Raw genomic sequence first — 24,927 nt, forward strand, 5'->3', positions numbered from 1 at the left:
AGGGAATGGCTACCCACTCCAGTATTCTTGCCTGGAGAATCCCAGGGACAGAGGAGCCTGGAAAGCTACAGTCCATCGGGTTGCAAAGAGTCAGACACGACTGAGTGACTAACACTTAAAAAAAAAATTATATTCAAACAATTTACGCTTTGGCCCTGCTGCTACTGCTAAGTCGCTTCAGTCGTGTCCGACTCTGTGCGACCCCATAGGCAGCAGCCCACCAGGCTCCCCCGTCCCTGGGATTCTCCAGGCAAGAACACTGGAGTTGGCCCTACACATTTAAAAATAACTTTTAAATTGCATGTTCAAAAGTATTCTAATTTTTAAGGCAAAGTTTTAAATGCTCAATTAAGCTGTCCGTTGTTATCAAAACTCTAGTTCACAGTCTTAGCAGATGTTACAAATAATAAGTCAGACTGTAAAGAAAGGGATGAAAATGCAATAAATCAGATTTAGGGCCAGTAAAGAATAATGAATGCATTAAACAATTAAGAGTCTAATTTGTGCACCTTTTGTTGTTGTTGGCACTAAACCTATCTCACTATAGAGATAAAATGAGGAGAGGCCTGAAAACTTTCACACATTCAGATAAAGACTAGACATTTCTTTCTTCTTTCTTTATCTTAGATACCAGTTTTCAAAGCTGGCAAGCCCTTTTGGTTTCAAACTTTTCTTTTTGTTCTAGTTTTCTAGTCTCTTCTCAATACAGACATGAATTCACAAGCAGTCTCCTCACTTTTACTTTTCCCCACAACTTCCTGAGTTGTTGCCATGCTCACTGAACTGAATTTGCTGTCTTTCCATAATACTGCTCTGGAAAGGAATGAACCACAGCAGAAACAAAACTAAATGGGTTCCAAATACAACTTTGATGTCACTCTAGAGACTTTGACTCTGTTTCCCATAATTTTGATTGGCACCCAAGACCGCCTAATGAGGATTTTTGCCTCCATTTCTTAGTTGTCTATACTAGCACTAATTTTCTTTTCTTTCTTTTTAAAAATTTATTTCCCAAACAGCTTCAGAACTGGCATTAGGTACTATCTGTCTATCTATTGCCCCTGTGGCAAGTGGGATCTTAGTTGGCTGACCAAGGACCGAACCCGCACCTCCTGCAGTGAAGCAGGGAGTCTTAACCCCTGGGCCACCAAGGAAGTCCCTGCAAGCACTCATTTGCCACTTTAGTTTTTACATTGATTTTTTTTTTTAAGTCAGAGGGAACTTTCTGAGCAAGAAAAGAAAAAACAAAACAAAACAAAAAAGCAGAGGAATCTAACAGGATTTCAATTATGGCCTGGGAGAACACCCAGTCACATCTAAGCCCACCAATACAGATTTCTCCCTAGCAGTCTCTGGGCAGAGTGGCCTAATCCTGATCAATAGCAAAATGGCTCTGGGAGTCTCAAGTCTCTAAATCAGCCTCTCAACTTGAGAATCTGAAATTCTTGGTCTTATAGAAATCACAATACTATTAGTTCCAGATCACTGACCAAAGTCAAGACCAAATATGAAGCTGTCCATTTAAAAAGAGGTCATCTTTAATGCAACATGATCTGTATTAAATGAGCCAGTATTTCTAAAGAAAGCAATCAAATCATGAATTCAATAGCTTACCAGGTGACAAAATAGCTTACCTCACTGTGTACAAAATGGGGTTAATAATCCTGACCTAGCTCCTAAGGTCTCTAGGGACAATTCATTTAAGAGTTGTCCAAGTGCTATATAAATGTTACTGGTGTTATGAAAGCTTGGTTTTATTGTCATCAGAACACTACCATCATGAAAAGGAATTTAGAGGTTTGGTCAGAGGTGAATAAACAAAGCAAAGTCAATGCTAATACAAGTACCCTCTGACCTTGGATCACTGAACTTGAAAAATCACACAGATTAGAATGTAAATGAAGTTTGCATTTTCGGAGACACAGTTTTTGTTATTTTATTTCCTATTCAAGTTCTCTGCTTTGAAATTGTTACTTTGAAAGCAAAACAAGCAATTCCATTTTCAATTTCCACCTCCCCACCATTCCCCCCCTTTTCTGCATTATTCTCATTGCTATTCTCAGCATCATTTGCATTAAAGCATGACACTGAAGGCATCCAAGGCCTTTCTTTCTGAATCAACTATCTGGCACACCCAGGAAACATGCCTGTCAGTACACAGGGGGGTGAGTAGATACCAGTCTTCTTTAAAGGGTTTTTTTTTTTTTTTTCCATATTGTATGATTCCTAGACTTTCAGTTTCCCTTCCCCAGTTAACTTTCCATGATTCATTTGTTTATTTGGCAAATAGTTACTGAGTACCTAGTATGTATCATGCATGTTCCAGGTGCTGGAGAGAACAGAGACTAAACAGGGCAGAAATCCTGGCTCACATATAACTTATATTCTAGTGGGTGAAGACAAGCAGAAAGCAAATAATTCAATAGATATGTTAGAATGAAACCAACAAAGTATGGTGAGAGGATGGGAGGGCAGAGATGGGGAGTTGTTGACATTTTACATATGATGGTCAGGAGAAAATTCCTTGAGAATGTGTGATCTCAGTAAAGATTTGAGGAAGGTGAGTGTGAGAGCCATTGAGAAAGGGTTTTGCAGGTAAGGCAAGAGTTCTAGGAAAATTCAGAGACTCTGAGGTAGGCGTTTACAAGATTTTTGTTTGTTCGTTTTTTGGGGGTTCTTTTTGGCCATCCAGTGCAACATGTGAGATCTTAGTTCTCTGACCAGGTATCAAACCCACAGCACTGGAAGCAGGGAGTCTTAACCACTGGCCTGCTAAGGTAAGTCCCAGGAGTTTGCATATTTGAGAATAGCAAGAAGATCAGAGGAGCTGAAGGGAGTGAGTAAGGGAGAGAAAAGCAGATGAAGGTAGACGTGGAGTGGGGCACCAGACGAGCTTGGGCTGGTTTATCATTGCAAGGCCTCTGGCTTTCCCTCTGCCTGAAATGGAAAGCCCTTGAGAGGGGTTCTGAGCAGAACAATGACACGATCTGAGGTCTATTTTAAAGTCTAAAACAGGCTGTATTGAAAAACGGGCTTCAGGGGAGCAGAGCAGAGACAGGAAGACCATGCAAAAGGCTATTCCAACAGCTCTGAGCAGATATTAGTGACTTGTTCCAGTGGGGGGGGCACGTAAGTAGAGCTTCATGGTTTTCAATTAGTAATCATATCCTTCTTATTCATTGTGCTATCGTTGCTTTAGTTACTTCATTCTCTAAGGGAATATTTTTTCTTTAAAACATTCTCTTCTATACCCTTCCTATTGACAATAATGCTTTCCCTCTCATTAGACCACTTCAGTTCAGTTCAGTTCAGTCACTCAGTCATGTTGAACTCTCTGCAACCCCATGAATCGCAGCACGCCAGGCATCCCTGTCCATTACCATCTCCTGGAGTTTACTCAGACTCATGTCCATCGAGTCCGTGATGCCATCCAGCCATCTCATCCTCTGTCGTCCCCTTCTCCTCCTGCCCCTAATCCCTCCCAGCATCAGAGTCTTTTCCAATGAGTCGACTCTTTGCATGAGGTGGCCAAAGTACTGGAGCTTCAGCTTTAGCATCATTCCTTCCAAAGAAATCCCAGGGTTGATCTTAGACAGGGTCAAAACATCCCACATTTGGATGCAGTCAAATTGACAAGTAGATTACAGTTAAGAGATAAACTAAGGTGTATTAAAAATTTTAAGAGTTTATTTATTCAAGGGAAAACCTATTCAAATCAGGTAGCCTCCAATCTAGCAGATAGAAAGGGGCTCTGAGAAGCTTTAAGACATGAAAGACTTTTATAGGCAGAAGGGAGCAGGAAGGAGTTATACTAGGCAAAAAGCAAGTTGGTTATTGCAAAGCGACTCTCCTTTAGCGAGCAGCAGAGGTCTATTAGGCAGATGACCTCACTAGTGCTGATCAGGTGACTCCTGATTGCCTGGTTTAAGATTCCGTTTATATGCAAATAAAAACACAATGAAGTATCACCTCATACAGGTCAGAATGGTCATTATGAGAAAGTCTACAAACAACAAATGTTGGAGAAGGTGTGGAGAAAATGGAACCCTCCTACACTGTTGGCGGGAATGTAAGTTGGTGCACCTACTATGGAGAGCAGTAAGGAGCCTCCTTAAAAACCTTAAAAATCAGAATTATCATGTGATCCAGAAACCCCATTCCTGGGCACATATCCAAAGAAAACTGTAATTTCAAAAAGATACACGTACCCTGACATTCATAGCAGCATTACTTACAACAGCCAAGACATGGAAACAACCGCAGTGTTCATCAGCAGCTGAGTGGATGAAGAAGATGTGGTGTATGTATACAATGAAATACTGAAGTGAAGCGGAAGTCACTCAGTTGTGTCCGACTCTCTGTGACCCCATGGCCTGCAGCCTGTCAGGATCCTGGAGTGGGTTGCCACTTCCTTCTCCAGGAGATCTTCCTGACCCAGGGATTGAACCGGGGTCTCCCACATTGTAGGCAGACGCTTTACCGTCTGAGCCACCAGGGAAGCTGACACAAATGACTTTATCAATGAAACAGACTCAGAGAACAAACCTGAGGTTGCCAAAAGGAGTGAGGGAGGGGTGGACTGGGAGTTTGGGATTCGCAGATGTAAACTACTACACAGAGAATGGATAAACAACAAAGTCCTACTGAATATCACAGAGAACTATATTTAACATCCTATTTATTGAATATATTGATACATTCAATATATATTGATAAATATATATCAATATTTATTATGTGACAAACCAGAATGGAAAGAATATGAAAAAGAATGTATATATGTGTATAATTGAGTTACTTTTGCTGCATGGCAGAAATTAACACTGTAAATCAACTACAAAGAAGCAAATAAAGCTCTTTTTGTAACATTCAGTAGTAAGAAAACTAATAAATGTTTCTTTAACATTAATCACAAATATATGTACAGAACTACACATAAACAAACCTAATGTGTCTGATGAGACATGCAAAATTAATACACAAAGATATATCAAATAACTCTTCTACTTTTTGAGTGCTCCAAGGTCTCAAACATGACAAGATTAACAAATCTGGCTTGAGAGGTATGTTGGTACCAAAGACAAGTGTAGCTAACAAGGACTTCCCAATAATCAGGGCACTCTGAACACTGAAGGAGGCAAATAAGAGTGCATTCTCACAATTTTATTTACACTAATGACACGGTAGAGAGTATTTCAATAGGGGCCAAAGCTTGAAAGCATTTCAGTTTTCATTTGAATTTCAGGGCCAGGCTATTATGCAATAGAGTATCCATAATGAGATTTCCTGAGAAAAATGAAAGGAACTATGAAAAGCAGAGTACAGTCAGGAATGACAAAGAGAAGTGTTGACAAAGTAGCAGAATTGAAATCTAAGAGCACAGTTATTTATGAGTAGGAAAATTTCAGAATGAAAAGAAGGCAGCCATGGCAAATGAATGCAACTTGTTAGCACCAGAAATAAACACTACTCTCAATACAATTCACAGAAGCATGAGCCTTAGGTCATGTGTAATACAAAGGGAAAATTTATTGATTGAATACTTTCTTTTCTGGAAATGAAATATAAATATCAAATTTGAGAAAGGTGCCTTTGAGTCCTTTATGCAATTAACAAAGCAATGCAAATTTCTCAAGAGAATCCAGTGATGAGGGAGAAAAGCACGAAAGCAGTGGAGACTTGTTTTGACAGAGAGAAAAGGAAGGAGGCATGAACCTCATGAATCATGTTGCCCTTATCCTTCAATTCTTTTTAACATCACTCAGTGATTCTGGCATCTTTCTTCCCTTTTCTCTCACTCTCTTAATTATTCTACTTTCCAACCAAGGGCTTTGATTTTAATATTTTTAATCTACCTAACACCAGCTGTTGCCAGAGCATTCCTATTAAACGACTTAGTTCAAAGGGCCTGATCATTAGAGCAAACACTGAGTACATGGAGGCTACAATGTTTTGGAGAGAACACTGGTCCAAATGCCCAAGTCAGAATCCACCCCTGCACGTTCCTCCTTGCAGAGCTTGGAGCCTGCCACTGAATCTCACTTTTCTCATCCTTAAAACAGGGATCATAAGACCTGACCTCTCCAGAGAGTACACCCAAGAGGATCAAACTAGACGATCCCAACTGAAAAGCACTCTAGAGGAATGTTACTTTTATGGTTATTTTTACATTATTTTACTATTGCCAATAGAAAGTATCAATGACAACAAAAAACCGCCCCAGGAAAATAGCAGAATGTCTTTCAATACACTATTCTATGTCCTGCTGTAATAAAAGTCAGATAGCAAGTATTTCCAGGGATGTTTTAAAGGATGCCAAACTTTGTTGCATTAGTATAATTAAACCATGTTTCATCTCATGAGGGTCAAAAAACTGAGAGATGTCGAATATAATCTCACAGGTGGTCTTTGAAGATACTTCATGAGCTAAAGCTAACAAATCCAATTATAGCATTAAAAAAAAAAATGTGCTTCTAATCCAGCTTTTCTTGTTCTGTTGACCTCTGTGGAATACAGGAGAATTAATACAGAAAACTTGGGGGAAATTCTCAAGCTAGTGCAGAAAGAATGACAATAGAATTCTCTTTCAAATAAAAAAGGGAAATGGCTAAAGTTTATAACACACTTTGTGCATGGAAAGTACTATAATTACAATGTAAAGAACAACAGGAATAGAGCAGATAAAGCCTGGCTGGAAAACTGTTTCCAGTAATATAAAGAAGGTTCATGAGACCACTAAGAATAAATAGCTATATGCAAGATGACAAAATACATTGACATTTTGTTGATATACCCTGAGAGCAATCATAAACCACGAGTACTTACTCTTCCCTGAACTATGCTTACAGTTGAGCAGTAAAAAAATACTTGAACTAAATTTGTCATGCTCCCATCCAAGTCTTTCTTGCAAGTGTTTAACAAGCTGTGTGAAATACACTGATTTTTGATACAAACTCCACACACTAAATGAAATCAAATCAATGAACAGAGATTAGAAAGCTTGAGACCAGCCTTTACAGTTGGAATACAATTCTAATTTTGGCTTGGGTTTTAAACAGATCATTAAAATGCTACCTGAGAGAGAGGACCAAGATCCATCCCTTCCAGGAAACAGTCACACCTCGCTGCCCCAGAAACAAGCCCAGATATTACCTTACAGATGAAGTTATCTTACTGCTTCCTATTTCTTTTCAGCAGCAAAAGGAAAATCTCAAACAGAGAGCCCATACCAGCACATTTCTGCAGATAAAACACTGGCTTCTGATCCCTGCTGTGTCTGGACCCTGTGCAGTAAAATGGTAAAGTCCTCTCTGCAGCAATCCAAAGCTGCTCAGACCTCTAGGGCCTCCCAGGGTGATCAGGCAGCCTGGCTTTGTGGCAATACAATGGGGGTTAAACATTTCCCCATATCCATTTAGAAGCAAGAGAAATCTGTTTAGTGGCTCCAAGTTATTTAGCAAAATGCACAATAGGTGATGGTTTGATAATATTATTGTTTTCAGAAGTAACTGCCTTGGGATTAGCAGATATACACTGCTATACATAACACAGATTACCACTGTATGGCACAGGGAACTCTAGTCAATATTTTGTGATAACCTATAAGGGAAAAGAATCTGAAAAAGAACAGATACAAATATACAAGTATGACTGAATCACTGTGCTGTGCATCTGAAACTAACACAACATTGTAAATCAACTATACTTCAATTTTTAAAAATTTAAAAAGAAGGTACCTGCCATATTTTCACCTCTGATGGGAGAATGTAAGGTGTTATTTTTAAAAACTTACTATTTTTCTTTACTTTTTCAATTTTTTATTGAAGTATAGTTGATTTACAATGTTGTGCCAATCTCTGCTGTACAGCAAAGGGACTCAGTTGTACATACATACATACATTAAAAAAAATATTCTTTTCCATTATGGTTTATCACAGGATACTGAACTGAATATAGTTCCCTGTGCTATGCATTAGGACCTCGTTGTTTATTCATTCTATATATAGTAGTTTGCATCTACCAACCCCAAGCTTCCAGTACACCCCTCTTCCTACCTGCCACTTGGCAACCACAAGTCTGTTCTATGAGTCCGGTTCTGTTTCATTTGCTATTGCTAAGTCATAGATAGGCTCGTTTGTGCCATATTTTAGATTCCACACGTAAGTGATAGCATACGGTATTTTGTCTCTCTTTCTGACTTACTTTACTTAGGATGATAATCTCTAGTTGCATCCATGTTGTTGCAAATGGCACTACTTAATTCCTTTTTATGGCTGAGCAGCATTTCATTGTACATATGCACCACATCTCTATCTGTTCCTCTGTCGATGGGCCTTTAGGCTGCTCCCATGTTTTGGCTATTGTGAACAGTGTTGCTATGAGCACAGGGATGCACGCACCTGTTTAAATTATAGTTTTGTCTGGGTATATTCCCAGGAGTGGGATTGCTGGATCATATAATAACAAAATCTACTGTTAACTTAAGAAAACTCTTAGAAATCCTTTCTGGTCACTGCTTAAATATTCTTTCTTTACAGGACACAATAACTGCTTAAGATGGGCTTGTTTTTTTTCTAGCATCAGGACCTAATTCACAAACATGTGTAACCTGTCATCCAGATGACTCCCATCAATCATTTCTGCCTTTTTCTCCTTCCATGGCAGCCTATGTGCTTCAAATAATCCAATGTGAGACCTTAGTAAAAACAAATAATATAACTTTTTTTGTTTGTTTCCTTTCCCCTACTGACTTATTTCTCAATTTCAGTCATCCCATGGTCATCAGTACTCACCTATCTGACTTGTAAAAACTTTAAAAAAAATTGACTATTATTACTCTTGTAAGCCAGGTATTATTGATACATAAGTACACAAATAAAAATAATAAATAGAAGGAATTTTCATTAGAGTGCTAAATCCATCAGGGTTAGATTTTATGTTAAGAAGACCTTAAGAAAGTAATGGAGGGTGTTCTGAAATGTCGTATGTATTTTTATAGCTACGACCTCATTGTTGGCATTGCCACAAATCCTTAAGCCACTTGTTTCTGGTAAAATTTCTAAAGACTATTTTCAAGCTTCAAGGTTCTCTTGAAAAGCTTCAAGAAAAGAAGAAAAAGTCAAGAAAAGTCATTCGCCAGCTATGGTTCAAGATTAGAAAGTGTCCATTTACTAGATTTTCAATGACAGTGATTCACTCCCTATAGGAAAAAAACCTAAAAATCTGTTCCCCATTTATTACAGTGATGGTCATGAACAATGGGTGGATATATTTCTTTGAAGCTCTTTTCAACATTTAAGACTTGCTTAGAATCATGCTTTTCTTCACAAAAGCACAACCAACATGTAACACTGTCTCCTTCAAAGCCTAGTGTCAGGGAGATTAACAACAACCAGAGCCACGTGACCTCGGAAACCCAAGCAAGTAGAGACATCAGAGCATCCTGACGGGGTCTGCTTCTGCACAGCTGTTTCTCTGCTGAACATGTCCTAATGCGCTTTGAAAAAATTTGGAAACTTATGCTTTCAAAAATCTTGGAAAATGTAGACTAACTTTCAGATTCCTTTTCTTACTCTTTTAAAAGATAAATAGAAGGGGAAAGCCTTTAAAGTTACTTTTTCCTAGTGACATATCTGCTGCTCTGTATACATGCTATTAATGGTACCAGCCGACCAGGAAACAGTAAAAAATCAGTTACACGTGTCAACATACGGCACACATGAGTGGGGACAGAAACCACTCTAGACAGCAGCATTTCTACTTGCTTTCCCTTTGGGTATTTTCCCATCATTTCTCTGGAGTGAAAGGGGAGATGAATACACAGAGTACAGAAGTTTGTATGAGCAATGACAATACTTTGAATGACATTACAGTGATGGATATATGTCATTATACTTTTGTCCAAACTGACAGAATGTGCAACACTACTCATCTCATTAAAGTGAACTCTAAGATGAACTGGGGACCTTGGTGACTATGATGTGTCAATGCAGTTCATCCTTGGTTTAAAAAAAAAAAAGTATCGCTGTATTGATAATGGCTATGCATGTGAGGGAAAGCAGTATACAGGAAATTTCTATACCTTCCTATCAGTTTTGTTATAAATCTAAGACTGCTTTTAAAAGGGTCTCAAAAAAAATAACACCCAAGGTAGATGTTTTGGGTAAAATTTTTGTTTCACTTTTATATACGTATGTGTGTGTGTGTGTGTGTATATATATATATATATATATATATATATATCACATATGTGTGTTTATTAGATTGTGATATAAAAATGAAGTTTTTAGATCAAAAAAGTTTGCAGGGCACTGTAGTTAAATTATACCAGCAAATAAAAGCACAAATTAACCTTAAAAAAAAAAAACTCTCAAAATTTAAACCTTCCCATTGGAAAGAGAATGTGCCTATGTCTTTCTATGAATATGTTAACATAACCTTTTCTTTTCTGAGTGGGCTATTCCCACAGGTAGAAAAAAGGCTCACACACTGATGTGAAAGAAGGCTGTTATTTTAAAGGACAGCGTAAGGACTACTTATAAAACGGTGCTTTAAAAGGCAATTGTGTTCTGAACAGTCAGGGCTGAAAGGAGGAGAGACAAGTGTGATTATGCGGCTTGACTGCCCGAGCCTAATCAGGATTATTTCGGCACACTGCTTCCCTACAGCCGTGGACCCATTAAACACTAAACGCTTCTGCGGGCCCACTTCCCACTCTGTCTCCCACTGCGACCCGCTACTTTTCCACACTGGTTACTCAGTGGGCTTCTCAAAACATTTTTTGGTAAACGGAGGTACCAGGTTTAATAAGCTCCTCCAAAGTCATCATCAAATCTGTCATCTTTAGGACAAGAGTGGGTATTGTCCCCACTTTAAAACAGCACCATGTGCACTGGCACACACAAGGGGGCCCTTGAAAGTAATTTTGTTTCCTTCCAATATATTTTTATTAAGCAAAGTGGAAGTTGACAACTACAACTCTTTCCATAAAAGCTGCTCTGGCTTTGAAAACGTCATTTTGGAATATCTTATTTTAAACGCATGAGGTGATGAACTCTTATCTCCCTGTGGACCACATCATTCCCAAAATTGTGGCTCCAATTTGGGGACCAGACGATGGTAACTTTGGGCATCAAAATGTACACTCTGCTTTCTGTTTCCCTATCCTATCCTCCATGGAGAGAGAGGAGATCAAACCAATCAGTCTTAAAGGAAATCAACCCTGAATCAAGCCTGTATACCCATACTCACTGGAAGAATTGATGCTGAAGGTGAAGCTCCAGTATTTTGGTCACCTGATGTAAGAAGCCGACTTAGTGGAAAAGTCCCTGATGCTGGGAAAGACTGAGGGCAGAAGGAGAAGAGGGCATGAGAGGATGAGATGGCTGGACGGCATCACTGATGCAATGGACATGAACTTGGGCAAACTCCGGGAGACAGTGAGGGACAGGGAATCCCAGTGTGCTGCAGTCCAAGGGGTTGCAAAGAGTCGAAAACAACTGGACGACTGAACAATAACAACACCCTGCAGGTGGTCTAGACTCAGCCATTTCTGGTGTACAACTGATTTTCTACAGGTATGATGTGGTACCCATTTTAACTGTAGAACATAAAAATATTAGGTGTGCTCTTTCACAGATATACTTCATTTAAACCCCAAATTACATATCTATACAATGAGAAATTTCAATTTTTAAAAATTGTAGTATGGCTGATTCACTCACTACATTGTGTTAGTTACTGCTGACAGCAAAGTGATTCACTTATCTATGTATATAATATACATTCCTTTTTCCATTATTTTCCATTATGGTATACTACAGGATATTGAATATAGCTCCTTGTGCTACACATTAGCACCTTGTTGCTTATCTGTTCTATATACAGCAGTTTGTACTTGCTAATCCCAAACTCCTAATATATTCTACCCTCTTTCCTCTTTGGGAACCATATGTTTGTTCTCTATGTATGTGAGTCATTTCTGTTTCATAAGTTCATTGGCATCATATTTTAGATTCCACATATAAGTGATATCATATGGTATTTGTCTTTGACTTACTTCATTAAATATGATAATCTCTAGGATCCATACATGTTGAGGCAAGTGGCATTATTTCATTCTTTTTTAATGGCTGGGTAACATTCCATTGTATATATGCAACAAATATTCTTCATCCATGCATCTGTTAATGGACACTTAGTTTGTTTGCATGTCCTGGCTATTGTAAATAGTGCTGCTATAAACATCAGAGTGCATGTATCTCTTTGAATTAGAGTTTGATCTGGATATATGCCCAGGAGTTGGATTGCTGGATCATATGGTAATTCTGAGCTTCCCTGGTGGCTCAGATGGTAAAGCGTCTGCCCGCAATGCGGGAGACCCGGGTTCGATCCCTGGGTTGGGAAGATCTCCTGGAAAAGGAAATGGCAACCCACTCCAGTATTCTTGCCTGGAGAATCCCACGGACGGAGGAGCATGGAAGACTACAGTCCATGGGGTCGCAAAGAGTCGGACATGACCGAGTGACTTCAGTTATGGTAATTCTAGTTTTCTAAGGAACCTCTCTACTGTTTTCCATAATGGCTGCATGAACTTATATTCTCACCCACAGTGTAAAAGGGTTTTTGTTTCTCTACATCCTCTCCAGCATTTGTTATTTGTAGAATTTTTAATGACAGCTATTCTGACTAGTGTGAGGTGGTACCTCACTGCAGTTTTGATTTCCATTTCTCTAATAATTATCAATATTGAGCACTTTTTCACATGCCTTTTGGCCACCTGTATGTCTTCTCTGGAGAAATGTCCATTTAAGCCTTCTTCCCAAGAAAATATCAGTTATTAAAAATTTTACTTTCTATCCACATTTTATAGTTTGAAATATTATAATGCACAAGTAGAACAGTCAACCTCTGTGCCTTAGTATCTCTATTTGTAAAATGGGGATAATATAGAACCTTTCTCTTAAAGTTTCTCTGAGTATTAAGAGAGTTAATATTTGTAAATCACTTAGAACAATGCCTGGCACACAGTAAATGCTATATGAGTGCTTGCACTAAATAAACGATAATATGATAAAAACCACCTACGAAGGAGCAAAAGATTCAGAATGGAAGAGTTCTACCCTAAACTATTATTGCACAGGCTCTTATCTCTGCCAAAGTTCAACTCATTGCCAGTTTCCTGAAACATTTTGTAAGTTCTCCTAGTGCAGAAATGATGGACGCTTTACTTTTGAATATCTTTACAGGAGATAAAAAGGATGCCAATTAGCTGGCTGAATGTGAGATGAAGAGTTTTGCTAAAGTGGGCCTAGAAACTAAATGGGAAAATGAATTAACTGGGTGTTTTTTCCTCCCACCCTGAAATGCTATGCTAGATCCACAAGTTCACAGGCATCAGCTGGCAAGTTTCTCAGAGCTGTGAATCTACATGACGGAGACAAGCTAAGTGCCATGTCATTTGGTGAAAGTGCCACAGGAGCCATCTGTTCCTGTAAATACAGTACAGAGACCCAGGAACCCCCCAGATAACTCGATGGCACAGTAGACTGGCAGCCTACTGCTTTTCCATAATTTACAGAAAGTCAAAATGTCAAGATTCTAGGAAGGCATGGTAATGCCAAGGAGAGAGATCAAGAGAAAATGTTTTTGAGGTAAATTGGTACACTTTTAAATATTTCAAGAAAACAGATTCTGAATCTGTGCACCACCTTAGCAACAAAACATTTATTAATTCTCAGATCTTTCTCTTTCTCTCAATCTTCATCTCTCTCCTCCTGCCTCACCTGTTCAGAATATATACAGACTTTCTGAACCACTGACTCTGGCATTGTTACAATGAAGAATGAATCTGGGGACTCCTCTGGTGGTCCAGTGGTTAAGACTCCATGCTCCCAAGCAGACAGCCCAAGATGAATCTCTGGTCAGGGAACTAGGTGCAATCATAATTGAAATTAAGGAAGTGGGGAGGGATGGATTGGGAATTTGGGATTAGCAAGTGTAAACTATTATATAGGATGAATAAACAGCAAGGTCCTACCAGTGGTAAAGAAACTACCTGCAGTGCAGGAGCCAAAGGAGACATGGGTTCAACCCCTGGGTCGGGAAGATCCCCTGGAGGAGGACATGGCAACCCACTCCAGTATTCTTGCCTGGAGAATCCCATGGACAGAGGAGCCTGGTGGGCTACAGTCCCTGGGGCCACAAAGAGTCAGACATGACTGAAGTGACTTAGCATGCATGCAATGTGTAGCAAAGGGAATTATACTCAATATCCTGTGATAAACCGTAATGGAAAATACTATGAAAAAGAATATATATGTATAACAATCACTGTGGTGCATAGCAGAAATTAACACAATATTGGAAATCAATTATACTTGAATAAAAAATGAATTGGGAAAGATAAAACAAGAAGGGATAGAAATGAATAGAGAAAAAAAGAGGTTGTAAGGAATAAGAAGTATGTTAGGGATCAAACCATATGAAACTGTCTTTCTGTAGGTCAACAGAGGTTTAAAAAAAAAGTAATATCACATGATTCAATCATTACTTCCCTGGAATTTTCCAGCTCCAGTAATGTTCAAATTATTTAACAGAAATATAGCCTAGGTTCTAGAGCAAATGATTTCTGTTTCCACCATTTGTAAAACAAGACATTATATTTTGTGATAGTTTCAGCTGCCAAAGCAATGACCTCCTAAAGAGCTACACATTATTGATGTGTGTTTAAGTGTCAAAGTAATTTTTTGTAACTGTTCTTAATTATATATTCAAATGCACACACATATACCCCTTTTCTAGACTCAGTGTTTCCTAATATATGTAAGTTCATTTTTCAAAATGACTTTATTTCTGATATCTAAAAGCTTATTTGAATAATGTGGAAGCAACCCATTCATAAAAATAAAATAGAAAGAGGTTTGAGAATTCTGCTCTAACAAAATCCACCCCAAATCATCCTAGATGGAAGAGATCTTTGTAATCACACATATTCAAATCTTTTCTGAACTGTAAAATCTACCACCTCTTCTAAGAAAAAAAATCTTAAGAAATTCTCTCATTACTGTTATTACAATAATATTTGTTGGACACATTAAAAATTAGGTTCCCTTAGATCTGTTTTCTCAGTCCAAGTATTAGATGAGTCATGAACAACTTTAAGACTCTGTTGAAAGTGATGAATCTCTAACCCAAGAAAATTCAGAAGTCCCCAAAAATCTATTGCTCATATAATAAGAAGTTCAAGAACACTAGTTAAGCATCCCTAAAGGATCAGTGTAACTGTTTTAACTGATTTTTACCTTTTTTGCCAAAATTCACCCTACTCATTACTCATCTTTCTTTTTCTTAAACAAAACTAGAAGAGACAAACAAACAAAATCTTCACAATTCCATCTCCAGTGTATCAATATTTCTTTGCAGTTCTTATCTGAATGCTCATGTATATGTAATTTCAACAGAACTGCAATCTTGATATTTTTAAGTTAACATTATCTCACAAACACTGTCATATTGCTAATAGAATTCAGACTTGCAATTTCAAGTGAACGCAGAATATGAAATGTTGAACTGCTGTGCCATAATTTCTATCTTCACTCATGAAAGTTTTAAAAAAATTTTTTTCTTAAAATAAGTCAAAGTGAAAACATCTTTATGGATATGCCATTCAACATTACGTTTTAAGTGGTTGCATCAAGATTGCCAGGAGAAATATCAATAACCTCAGATATGCAGATGATACCATCCTAACGGCAGAAAGCAAAGAGGAACTAAAGAGCCTCTTGATGAAGGTGAAAAAAGAGAGTGAAAAAGCTGGCTTAAAACTCAAGATTCAAAAAACTAAGATCATGGCATCTGGTCCCATAACTTCATGGCAAATAGATGGGGAAAAAAATGGAAACAGTAACAGACTTTATTTTCTTGGGCTCCAAAATCACTGGATGGTGGATGGTGACTGCAGCCATGAAATTGGGAGAAAAGCTATGAGCAACCTAGAGAGCCTATTAAAAAGCAGATACGTCACTTTGCTGACAAAGGTCCATCTAGTCTAAGCTATGGTTTTTCCAGTAGTCATGTATGGATGTGAGAGTTGGACTATAAAGAAAGCTGAGCAATGAAGAATTGCTGCTTTTGAATTGTGGTTGGAGAAGACTCTTGAGAGTCTCTTGGACTACAAGGAGATCAAACCAGTCAATCCTAGAGGAAATCAGTCCTGAATATTAATTGAAAGGACTGATGCTGAAGGTGAAGCTCCAATACTTTGGCCACCTGATGTGAAGAGGTGACTCATTGCAAAAGACTCTGGTGCTAAGAAAGATTGAAGGCAGAGAGTAAAGGGGATGACAGAGGATGAGATGGTTGGATGGCAGCACCAATTCAACGGACATGACTTTGAGCAAACTCAGGGAGATGGTGAAGGACGGGGAAGCCTGGCATGCTGTAGTCCTTGGGGAGGCAAAGAGTTGGACATGACTGAGCAACTGAACAACAACAATAGTTATAACTAGGGCAGCCAGAAATGTATGTGGTCACCTTTGTATCTTGCAGTTCTGGAAGTTACTTTAAAATATTTTGGCTAGTTCAATAGCTGTAAGACACACTAATCTCCCCAAACACCAATTAACATATGTTACCCCAGTGCTCAGAAATTCATATTGCCTTTGGAGTAAAATCCACAGTCTGTTATTCAAAATTATTTACAATCTAGCCTCCACCTATGACTCCAAGCTGAGAATACACCAGTCTTAAACACACACAAACCCTTCTACCTAAACAGTCTATGGTCCTGGCACCAAACATGCCAAGCCCACTCCAGCTTCCCACCTTTGTGCAAAGACACTACTCTCCCTTTCTTTAAATCTCTCCCTTTCATCGATACCAAGTTTAATTTCATTTTGGAACCAATTTCATTTGCCTTTCTTTCTTTTATCCAGGACTGCTCATTCGTTTTCTTCTTTTCAAGCTCATTGTGTATCTTCTCTTTCATATGTATGTATGTGTGTACATGTATATCCACGCCTGTAAAGCTTACACAGTTTCTTGACTTTTTTTATTCATAACCATATCCCCAAATACTATGTATGTTCTAGCTGGCATTTCTAAAGCCCACTGCAGTAACAGGCCTGTGCCTGTCAGTGACTCACATACCTGAGTGGGGCACCGGTTCTGCTGGAGCAACATCACCCTCTCCACTAGATTTCTTCCAATCATTTCAACATAAACACAAAATAATAACCAGTAATTGAGAAAGCATAAGATGAGATCCTCAATGTATTTAATACAATGAGAAATGAAGAGACAAATTAGAAAATTGGGAAATGGGCCCATTTTTGCTATTTATATCTTAGGATATGATTATAATAAAAAGTGTCACTTCTTGACTCTTTCTATCACTGTGTTAGGCACATGTACATTTATTAATGAATCTAATCCTCACAATAATATGATGATGTATTTCTAATTATTACCATCATTTTATAGAAGGGGACATGGAGAGTCAGAGAGGTTAAGTAACTTGCCTAATGTTACACAGCAAGAAAACTGTGGAGCTAGGACTGGTTAGTGTACACACCTGAGTGGTAGAGCCTAGTATGCACTCCTTGAGACCACAGGTACCATCACAGCAGAATTTGCATTCAGCTTCAAACTGACCACATTATCCAAATCATAACTCACAACTGGCTTTATAAAGAAATATATGCAACTGTGGTACTTTCCTTCACAGGACAGATAGTAGATTCTTTTTTATTCCCCTCCAAACATAAAGAAAATAGAAGACAAGAGAGTTGAAACGTCTCTTTTCAGTTCCACATTTGGCTGGTTCGTGTCCCACCAGCCTTTTTTTCCCCCTCCCTGCAAAGACAAGGGGCTGGCTGGCTGCCTGCCAAATGAGGGAAAGTAATTTTGAGAATGCTCAAGAGATCTCAGATTTAACTATTTTGATCCCTCTTCCATCCCTAAAGGATGTGGAAAGCGTTTAGTTGCTAACCTCACCCAGATGTCTCCAAAAATATGGGCAAGGTTTTGTCCCCTTAGAGTTAATTCTGGAGTGGTGGAGTGAAAAAATGCTCTTTTGTGCTTTTCAGATTTGCTTTCTCCTCCTCTGAAGCACAGAAATCTTAGTCTAGCTGCAAACTGCCTGCACACTGTCCTCCCAGGCCTCAGACTGCATTCCTCGGAAAGACCCCAGCTCACACAGAGGGTGACGCACGGCTCCACTTCCCTCGGTTAAGTAATGCTCCACTGTCCCCTTTGTTGCTAAACTTTTCCCTCTTTCCGTTTTCCCCAAGCAGCAAAAGAGATACCATGTATGGGGATTAATATCAAGCATACTTTCAATGACCTATCTTTCAGGCAAAACACTAATTCTGAAAATGCCTCTCTTGTATCTATTTGATTTGAAATGACCTACACCCAAGTGGAACCCCATAGACCCATTTTGTTCTGCTCTCTACGTGAACTGCTTGCAGTCCATGACCTCAGCTTCATTCAAATGATCTCTCTTTAGCTCAGTTTTGCTGAACGTAATTTCTGTAGCTAATTACTCATATTTAAAAGGTGTTCTGATACCACCCAACTCATTTACATAACTGAGGCAGGCAGTCCGTGAGGAGACTATAAGCCTCTTCCATCCTCCAAGTGCCCCCTTCCCACTGTCTAATCCAATTTGAAGCTCTCTGTGGTGGAGCGTCTGTCATTTGGTGTGTTTGTATCCATTTGTATGCACCCAGAAGAATGGATGCAGTGTTTACTAAATATAATAATGAAAAGCATAAGAAGGCTTTGGAAAGGGTACAAACTAGAGAGATTAGCTGATTTAAAATTATCTGTAGGAACTAACAGCTAAAGGTATTTGTTTTTAAAACAATACATTGTTGGTTTTTTTTAAATCTTAGGTGTTGACTACAAATATATTAGAAGTTACAAGGCTCTCTTGATTTGCTCTCTCCACTCTCAATATTGTGCTAGCCAATCACACAGCTTTCCGGATCCTTCTAGGGTTCACTCAAAGCTTAACAACGTTCTAAAAGATTTTCTATAAGGAAAATACCCACCTGAATGGTATGTAGGCCCACTAAACTCAAGCTCTTTCATCATCCTGATATATCTTAAAAGTTTTTCCAGACACACTGAAAATGCTAGTAAAGAGCTAAATGTAGAATCATTTTTACCTATAAAATGACAGCTTTCAAATATCTTAAATAATTATAAATAATCATGGGAAATAGATGGGGAAACAGTGGAAACAGTGTCAGACTTTATTTTGGGGGGCTCCAAAATCACTGCAGATGGTGACTGCAGCCATGAAATTAAAAGACGCTTACTCCTTGGAAGAAAACTTATGACCAACCTAGATAGCATATTCAAAAGCAGAGACATTACTTTGCCAACAAAGGTCCATCTAGTCAAGGCTATGGCTTTTCCAGTGGTCATGTATGGATGTGAGAGTTGGACTGTGAAGAAAGCTGAGCACCGAAGAATTGATGCTTTTGAACTGTGGTGTTGGAGAAGACTCTTGAGAGTCCCTTGGACTGCCAGGAGATCCAACCAGTCCATTCTGAAGGAGATCAGCCCTGGGATTTCTTTGGAAGGAATGATGCTAAAGCTGAAACTCCAGTACTTTGGCCACCTCATGTGAATAGTTGACTCACTGGAAAAGACTCTGATGCTGGGAGGGATTGGGGGCAGGAGGAGAAGGGGACAACAGAGGATGAGATGGCTAGATGGCATCACTGACTCAATGGACGTGAGTCTGAGTGAACTCTGGGAGATTGTGATGGACAGGGAGGCCTGGAGTGCTGCGATTCATGGGGTTGCAGAGTCGGACATGACTGAGTGACTGAACTGAACTGAACTGAACATGTTGAAATAACATTTTAGATACACTGGGTTTAAAGATAAATTAATTTCACTTGTTTCTTTTTCAGTCCCTCAGAAGCAATGGAGTAGCCATCATGGTCAACAAAAGAGTCTGAAATGTAGTACTTGGATGCAATCTCAAAAACAACAGAATGATCTCTGTTCGTCTCCAAGGCAAACCATTCAATATTACGGTAATCCAAGTCTATGCCCCAACCAGTAACGCTGAAGAAGCTGAAGTTGAACGGTTCTATGAAGACCTACAAGACCTTTTAGAACTAACACCCAAAAAAGATGTCCTCTTCATTATAGGGGACTGGAATGCAAAAGTAGGAAGTCAAGAAACACCTGGAATAACAGGCAAATTTGGCCTTGGAATGTGGAATGAAGCAGGGCAAAGACTAATAGAGTTTTGCCAAGAAAATGCACTGTTTCTTTTTACTTTTTTTTTTTGCTATGCCATGCAGCTTTCAGGATCTCAGTTCTCCAAGTGGTGACTGAACCTGGGCCACAGCAGTGAAGATCCAGAATCCTCACCTCCAGGCTACCAGGAAACTTCCTCATTTTTACTCTTCTAATGTGGCTACTAAAAAAAACAAAAATTCCACATGTAGCTCCTATTCTATTTCTTTGGGACTATGCTACTCTAGAAATGTATAATATCTCAAGGAAGAAAATAATGTTGCCAGACAGGTGTTAAAACAAACAAACAAAATGCCTGAAGAGATCAATTCTGTCTAAATTAGGCAGACATTAGACTCCAATCTCCCAAAGACTGAGAGGGAAAATCCCAACAAAATAAAGTCCTGGGTTTCATCTCAGTTTTTAGAATAAGAATTATCCCTGAGAATATGATCCAAGAGAACCATCTAAGGATATAAATTCCTCAACTATCTGCAATCTTAAAACCCTCCAACTTCATAAGTTGAAGGAGTGTTTTCCTAACTCAAAGGTATCCAGTATATGTACAACCAGGGTCCTTTAAGCCAGAAATGCTTGCTAGTCAGGATACAGCCTAACAGAAAATTTCGAGCTGCTTCCAAAAATGTGAAGAATGCCTCAAGGCTGGGTGCATGAGGCGCTCTCCTTGGTACTGAGACCTCTGCCTTTGGTTCAGCTTAGTCTTGGCTCTGGGCCTGCAAGCTGAACACCTCCATCTAATTTGCTCTGTGTGAACAGCCCAAACTCCATACTCTACACATTTCAATCACCATACTTGTCATGTTCAGTGAGGGTATATTTTCACATTCAAACCTTCTACTGGACTGAGCTTCTTAAGGCTAGCAACTACATGTTATATTCGTCTTTGTACACCAAGCACAAAAATTGGTATGAAGTAGGCACTCAATAAATAAACAAATCTTTAGCTAATGTTTTTACCTGTGCTACTTTATGAGTTGCTAAATCTCTGCTGGGATGCACCGAGTATGAGAATAGGTTTAAGAAAGAGACTTGATACCTAATATATTTTTTTGTGTGTGCAGGCAGAGATGGTGTGTGTGTATGTAGGAGACATGACAGAAAATTCCAGAAGAGAGAAAGAGAAAAAGCAAAGGCTCAGAGGGTAGCGACAAGGTAAGTTCAGAGCATGACAAGCTTTGTTAAGCTGAGCTTGAGGGTTGTGAGGGAAGAGTGAGTTAAAGAGACTATTAACCTCAGGAAAGGAATAAGACTCACAGATATTTCACTTAAGGGACTGACAGCATCAAAGGAGGTTTTAGGAACAATGGGCTCTGGGGGAGGGGATGAAAAGCAAAAAATAGCAATTAAGTAGCTATTAGGATAATGAACGAGGGAAGGGCACCTCCGGCTTAAGTTTTGTGGGTAGAGTTTTTAGAAATTTAGACCTGGGAAGGCAAGTTTTTAGGAGAGGGCAAGGAATGGGTGAGCCATGTGAGGAGATGGAGGTATAGGCAAAGAACATTAGGGAAAGCTTTGCTACGACGTGATGGGCAAAAATCCCCATACACAAAAGCTCATTTACACTCAACATGATTTTTCAGAAATTTTGGGATTATGTAATTGAATGTTACTCTGTGTCCCAGAGAGTGGCCGAGAATACCAGCCCAGGTTATAGCTCAGTTACATTTTATTTTTGTTATTGCTTTGTGCCTCTTGGCTCTTTGACTTTCTGCATATTTATGTCACTATACTTGTTATTGGGCTTCCCTGGTGGCTCAACAGTAAGGAATCTGCCTGCAATGCAGGAAACTTGGGTTTTATCCCTGGGTTAAAAGATCCCCTGGGGGAGGGCATGGCAACCCACTCCGGTATCCTGGAGAATCCCCATGGACAGAGGTGCCTGGCAGGCTACAGTCCATGGGGTCACAAAGAGTCAGACACAACTGAGTGATGAAGCCCAGCACATACTTGTTACTGCTCTTTAAGTCTGTACTTAGTTATTGACTCTTAAATCTTGTTCTCGGTCAATGATTATATTTTGTAGATCGTATCTGCTACTTAGTTCATCCTTTGAATCTTACTGGTTGAATATCACTTCTACATGAACAGGAAGCACACCCCTTTACCATAAGAATATCTCTCACTGCATTATCTCTATTTCTATGCTTTAAGTCCCAGTAGCCTGTCACACAAAAGGTTACAACAGTCTCCCAGTCCATCTCTGGTTTCTACTCTTATTCCCACATAGGGTCACAAAGATGGTTTAAAATAAAACTAGATCATACATACTGCCCCAAACCCTCTAAAAGCTTCTCCTCATATTCAGAATAAGACTCCAGTGCCTTGCCACAGCTATAAGGTTCTGCGCAGGTAGGCCCTGTCTACCTGACCCAATGAATCCTTAACCATTTGCCCCACTGCTGACTGTGCTTCACCCATAATGTCTCCTTTAATTCCCTGGACTTAACAAGCCTTCTCGCACTTCAGAGCTTTTACACTAGCAGGTGCCTCCACTGGAGCTGTTTCCCTGAGGTCTACCCATACTTCAGTCCTCAACATTCAGTTTTCCATTCAAATGTCACTTTCTCAAATGTCCACCTCTCCCACTTCTCACCATACTCTCTAAAATGGCATCCCTCCTCCCACCCCCACAATTTTCTTCCAGTTTACTTCTGTCAGGTATTTTTAAAAAATTTATTTCATATCAGAGTATAACTGATTAACAATGTTGTGTTAGTTTCAGGAGTACAGCAGCATGATTCAGTTATACATACACATGAATCTATTCTCCGACATGATATTTACTATAATCTCAAATTACCATTCAACCATCTTGAAATCAATCCTGAATATTCACTGGAAGGAATGATGCTGAAGCTGAAGCTCTAATACTTTGGTACTGTGAAGAGCTGACTCATTAGAAAAGACTATGATGCTGGGAAAGATGGAGGGCAGGAGAAGAAGGGGGAAGCAGAGGGTGAGATGGTTCCTTGGCATCACCAACTCAATGGACACGAGTTTGAGCAAATTCAAGGAGACATTAGAGGACAGAGGAGCCTGGCATGCTGCAGTCCATAGGGTTGCAAAGAGTCGGCCATGACTTAGCGACTGAACAACAACAATCTTGAGATACTCACTGTAACAGACACTGGTGGGGGTCCTCCAACATCCCCTTGGCACTCATCCTTCCAGATACACGGACGGTTTCCTATGTCAGCATCTGCCATTCTCCACCAGGAGGGTTTCCCAGGGGTGCTCAGCCTCTGTACAGGGCAGGCCTAAGAACTAGGAGCTGACACGTGACCTGAGTGGGCACTCATTCAGCGACCAACAGGAGTTGGTAGATAAACGTCCCTGCCTCCTTACTCTGTGCTTGTGACGACACTGAGGCATATTCTAAACCAACTCCCAAAGCTCCTGGTGGGACTGAGTTTCACGTGCCCACAGGTAATAAGGTTACCTGCTCAGCATTATGGCCCAAATGGCTTTCTCTCTTTCCTGATTTCATGGGCCCACCCCCCTGTGGGTACTTCCTGGGGCCAGCTGCCAAATAAATTACATGCACTCAAATCCTCATCTCAGAGCCTTCTTTGAGTATAACCTAGCTTATTTCTTTTTTTCTTCTCTCTTCTCTTGTTCTCTTTTATGGTTCAACATTTTGAAATTACAATAGTCTTCCAGTAGATGGTTTGTCAGTTTACTTGGTAGTATCAAATGAGAACACTAAAACAATTTAGTAACAGGTCAGATGTCCTTTATTCAAGGGGAAACAACCCATGAATTGGGAAAGTACAGTGCCTCACAAGCAGTGAAGCACTGTTCCCAATAGATTTGGGGGCAAGAATGAGTTTTATAGGGAGTTAAGAAGCAACCTGGAAATAAGGCATGACTGGCCAGGAGGTGGGGCATTTACTTATGGGGGAGCAGGTCTGTTCTCCAGAGTAAGGTAAGCTAGCTAAGTTGAGTTGGAAGATTGTGATCAGTATACATTCGGATTCCCTGCAGAGTTTACTTACTGTAAGTATAAGCTGACTTAGGTTTAGACTTGTGACAAAGGGCCACTGGGGCAGGCTCTGTTTAGTGGGTTCCCACCCATATGTAAATTAGTAACATCTTTCTTCTCATGGTGTTATATAAAATAGATTAGTCATCAATTACTCATTGATTGGGACCCCCCAGTAGAATACACGCTACCTGCAGAAGCTTGTCTGTTTTGGTTTTTATTCCCCACTGGTACATTGGTAATCTTGGCATACTGAACAGTGCTTGACACAGAACAGATGATTTATTACAACACTTGATCAAGTGTGGCATGGAGGGGATAACATTGCTTCCTTTTAAAAGCCACAATGTGGGACTTCCCTGGCAGTCCAGTGGTTAAGACTATGCCTTTCAATGCAGGGAGTGCAGCTTCAATCCCCGGTCAGGGAACTAAGACCTCACATATAGCATGACACAGCCAAAAAGATTTTTTTTTTAAATAAAAGCCATAATGCATTCCCCAGGAAGATGGGACATCGAGGTGCCTTACAGACTAGACTAGCTTCATCATGGGATCACAGAGGATCAAGAAGCAACACTGGTACTTACATGAAACAGCAGCGCTCCTGGGCTGCCTAGATAAGGGCTCTCTCCACTGAGCACAGAATTACGGAAAGATTTGAG

General features: G+C 39.6%; 1 long non-coding RNA gene across 1 annotated transcript in view; it reads right to left on the reverse strand.

The window, feature by feature from the left end:
* The window catches only part of LOC120878195, a 147,704-nt gene that overhangs the window by 12,343 nt on the left and 110,434 nt on the right, over window positions 1–24,927 (reverse strand). The gene's annotated exons all lie outside the window — the stretch shown is intronic.

This window comes from Oryx dammah, unplaced genomic scaffold, assembly GCF_014754425.2.
Source record: "Oryx dammah isolate SB20612 unplaced genomic scaffold, SCBI_Odam_1.1 HiC_scaffold_18, whole genome shotgun sequence".
In the NCBI taxonomy this organism is placed as follows: Eukaryota; Metazoa; Chordata; class Mammalia; order Artiodactyla; family Bovidae; genus Oryx; species Oryx dammah.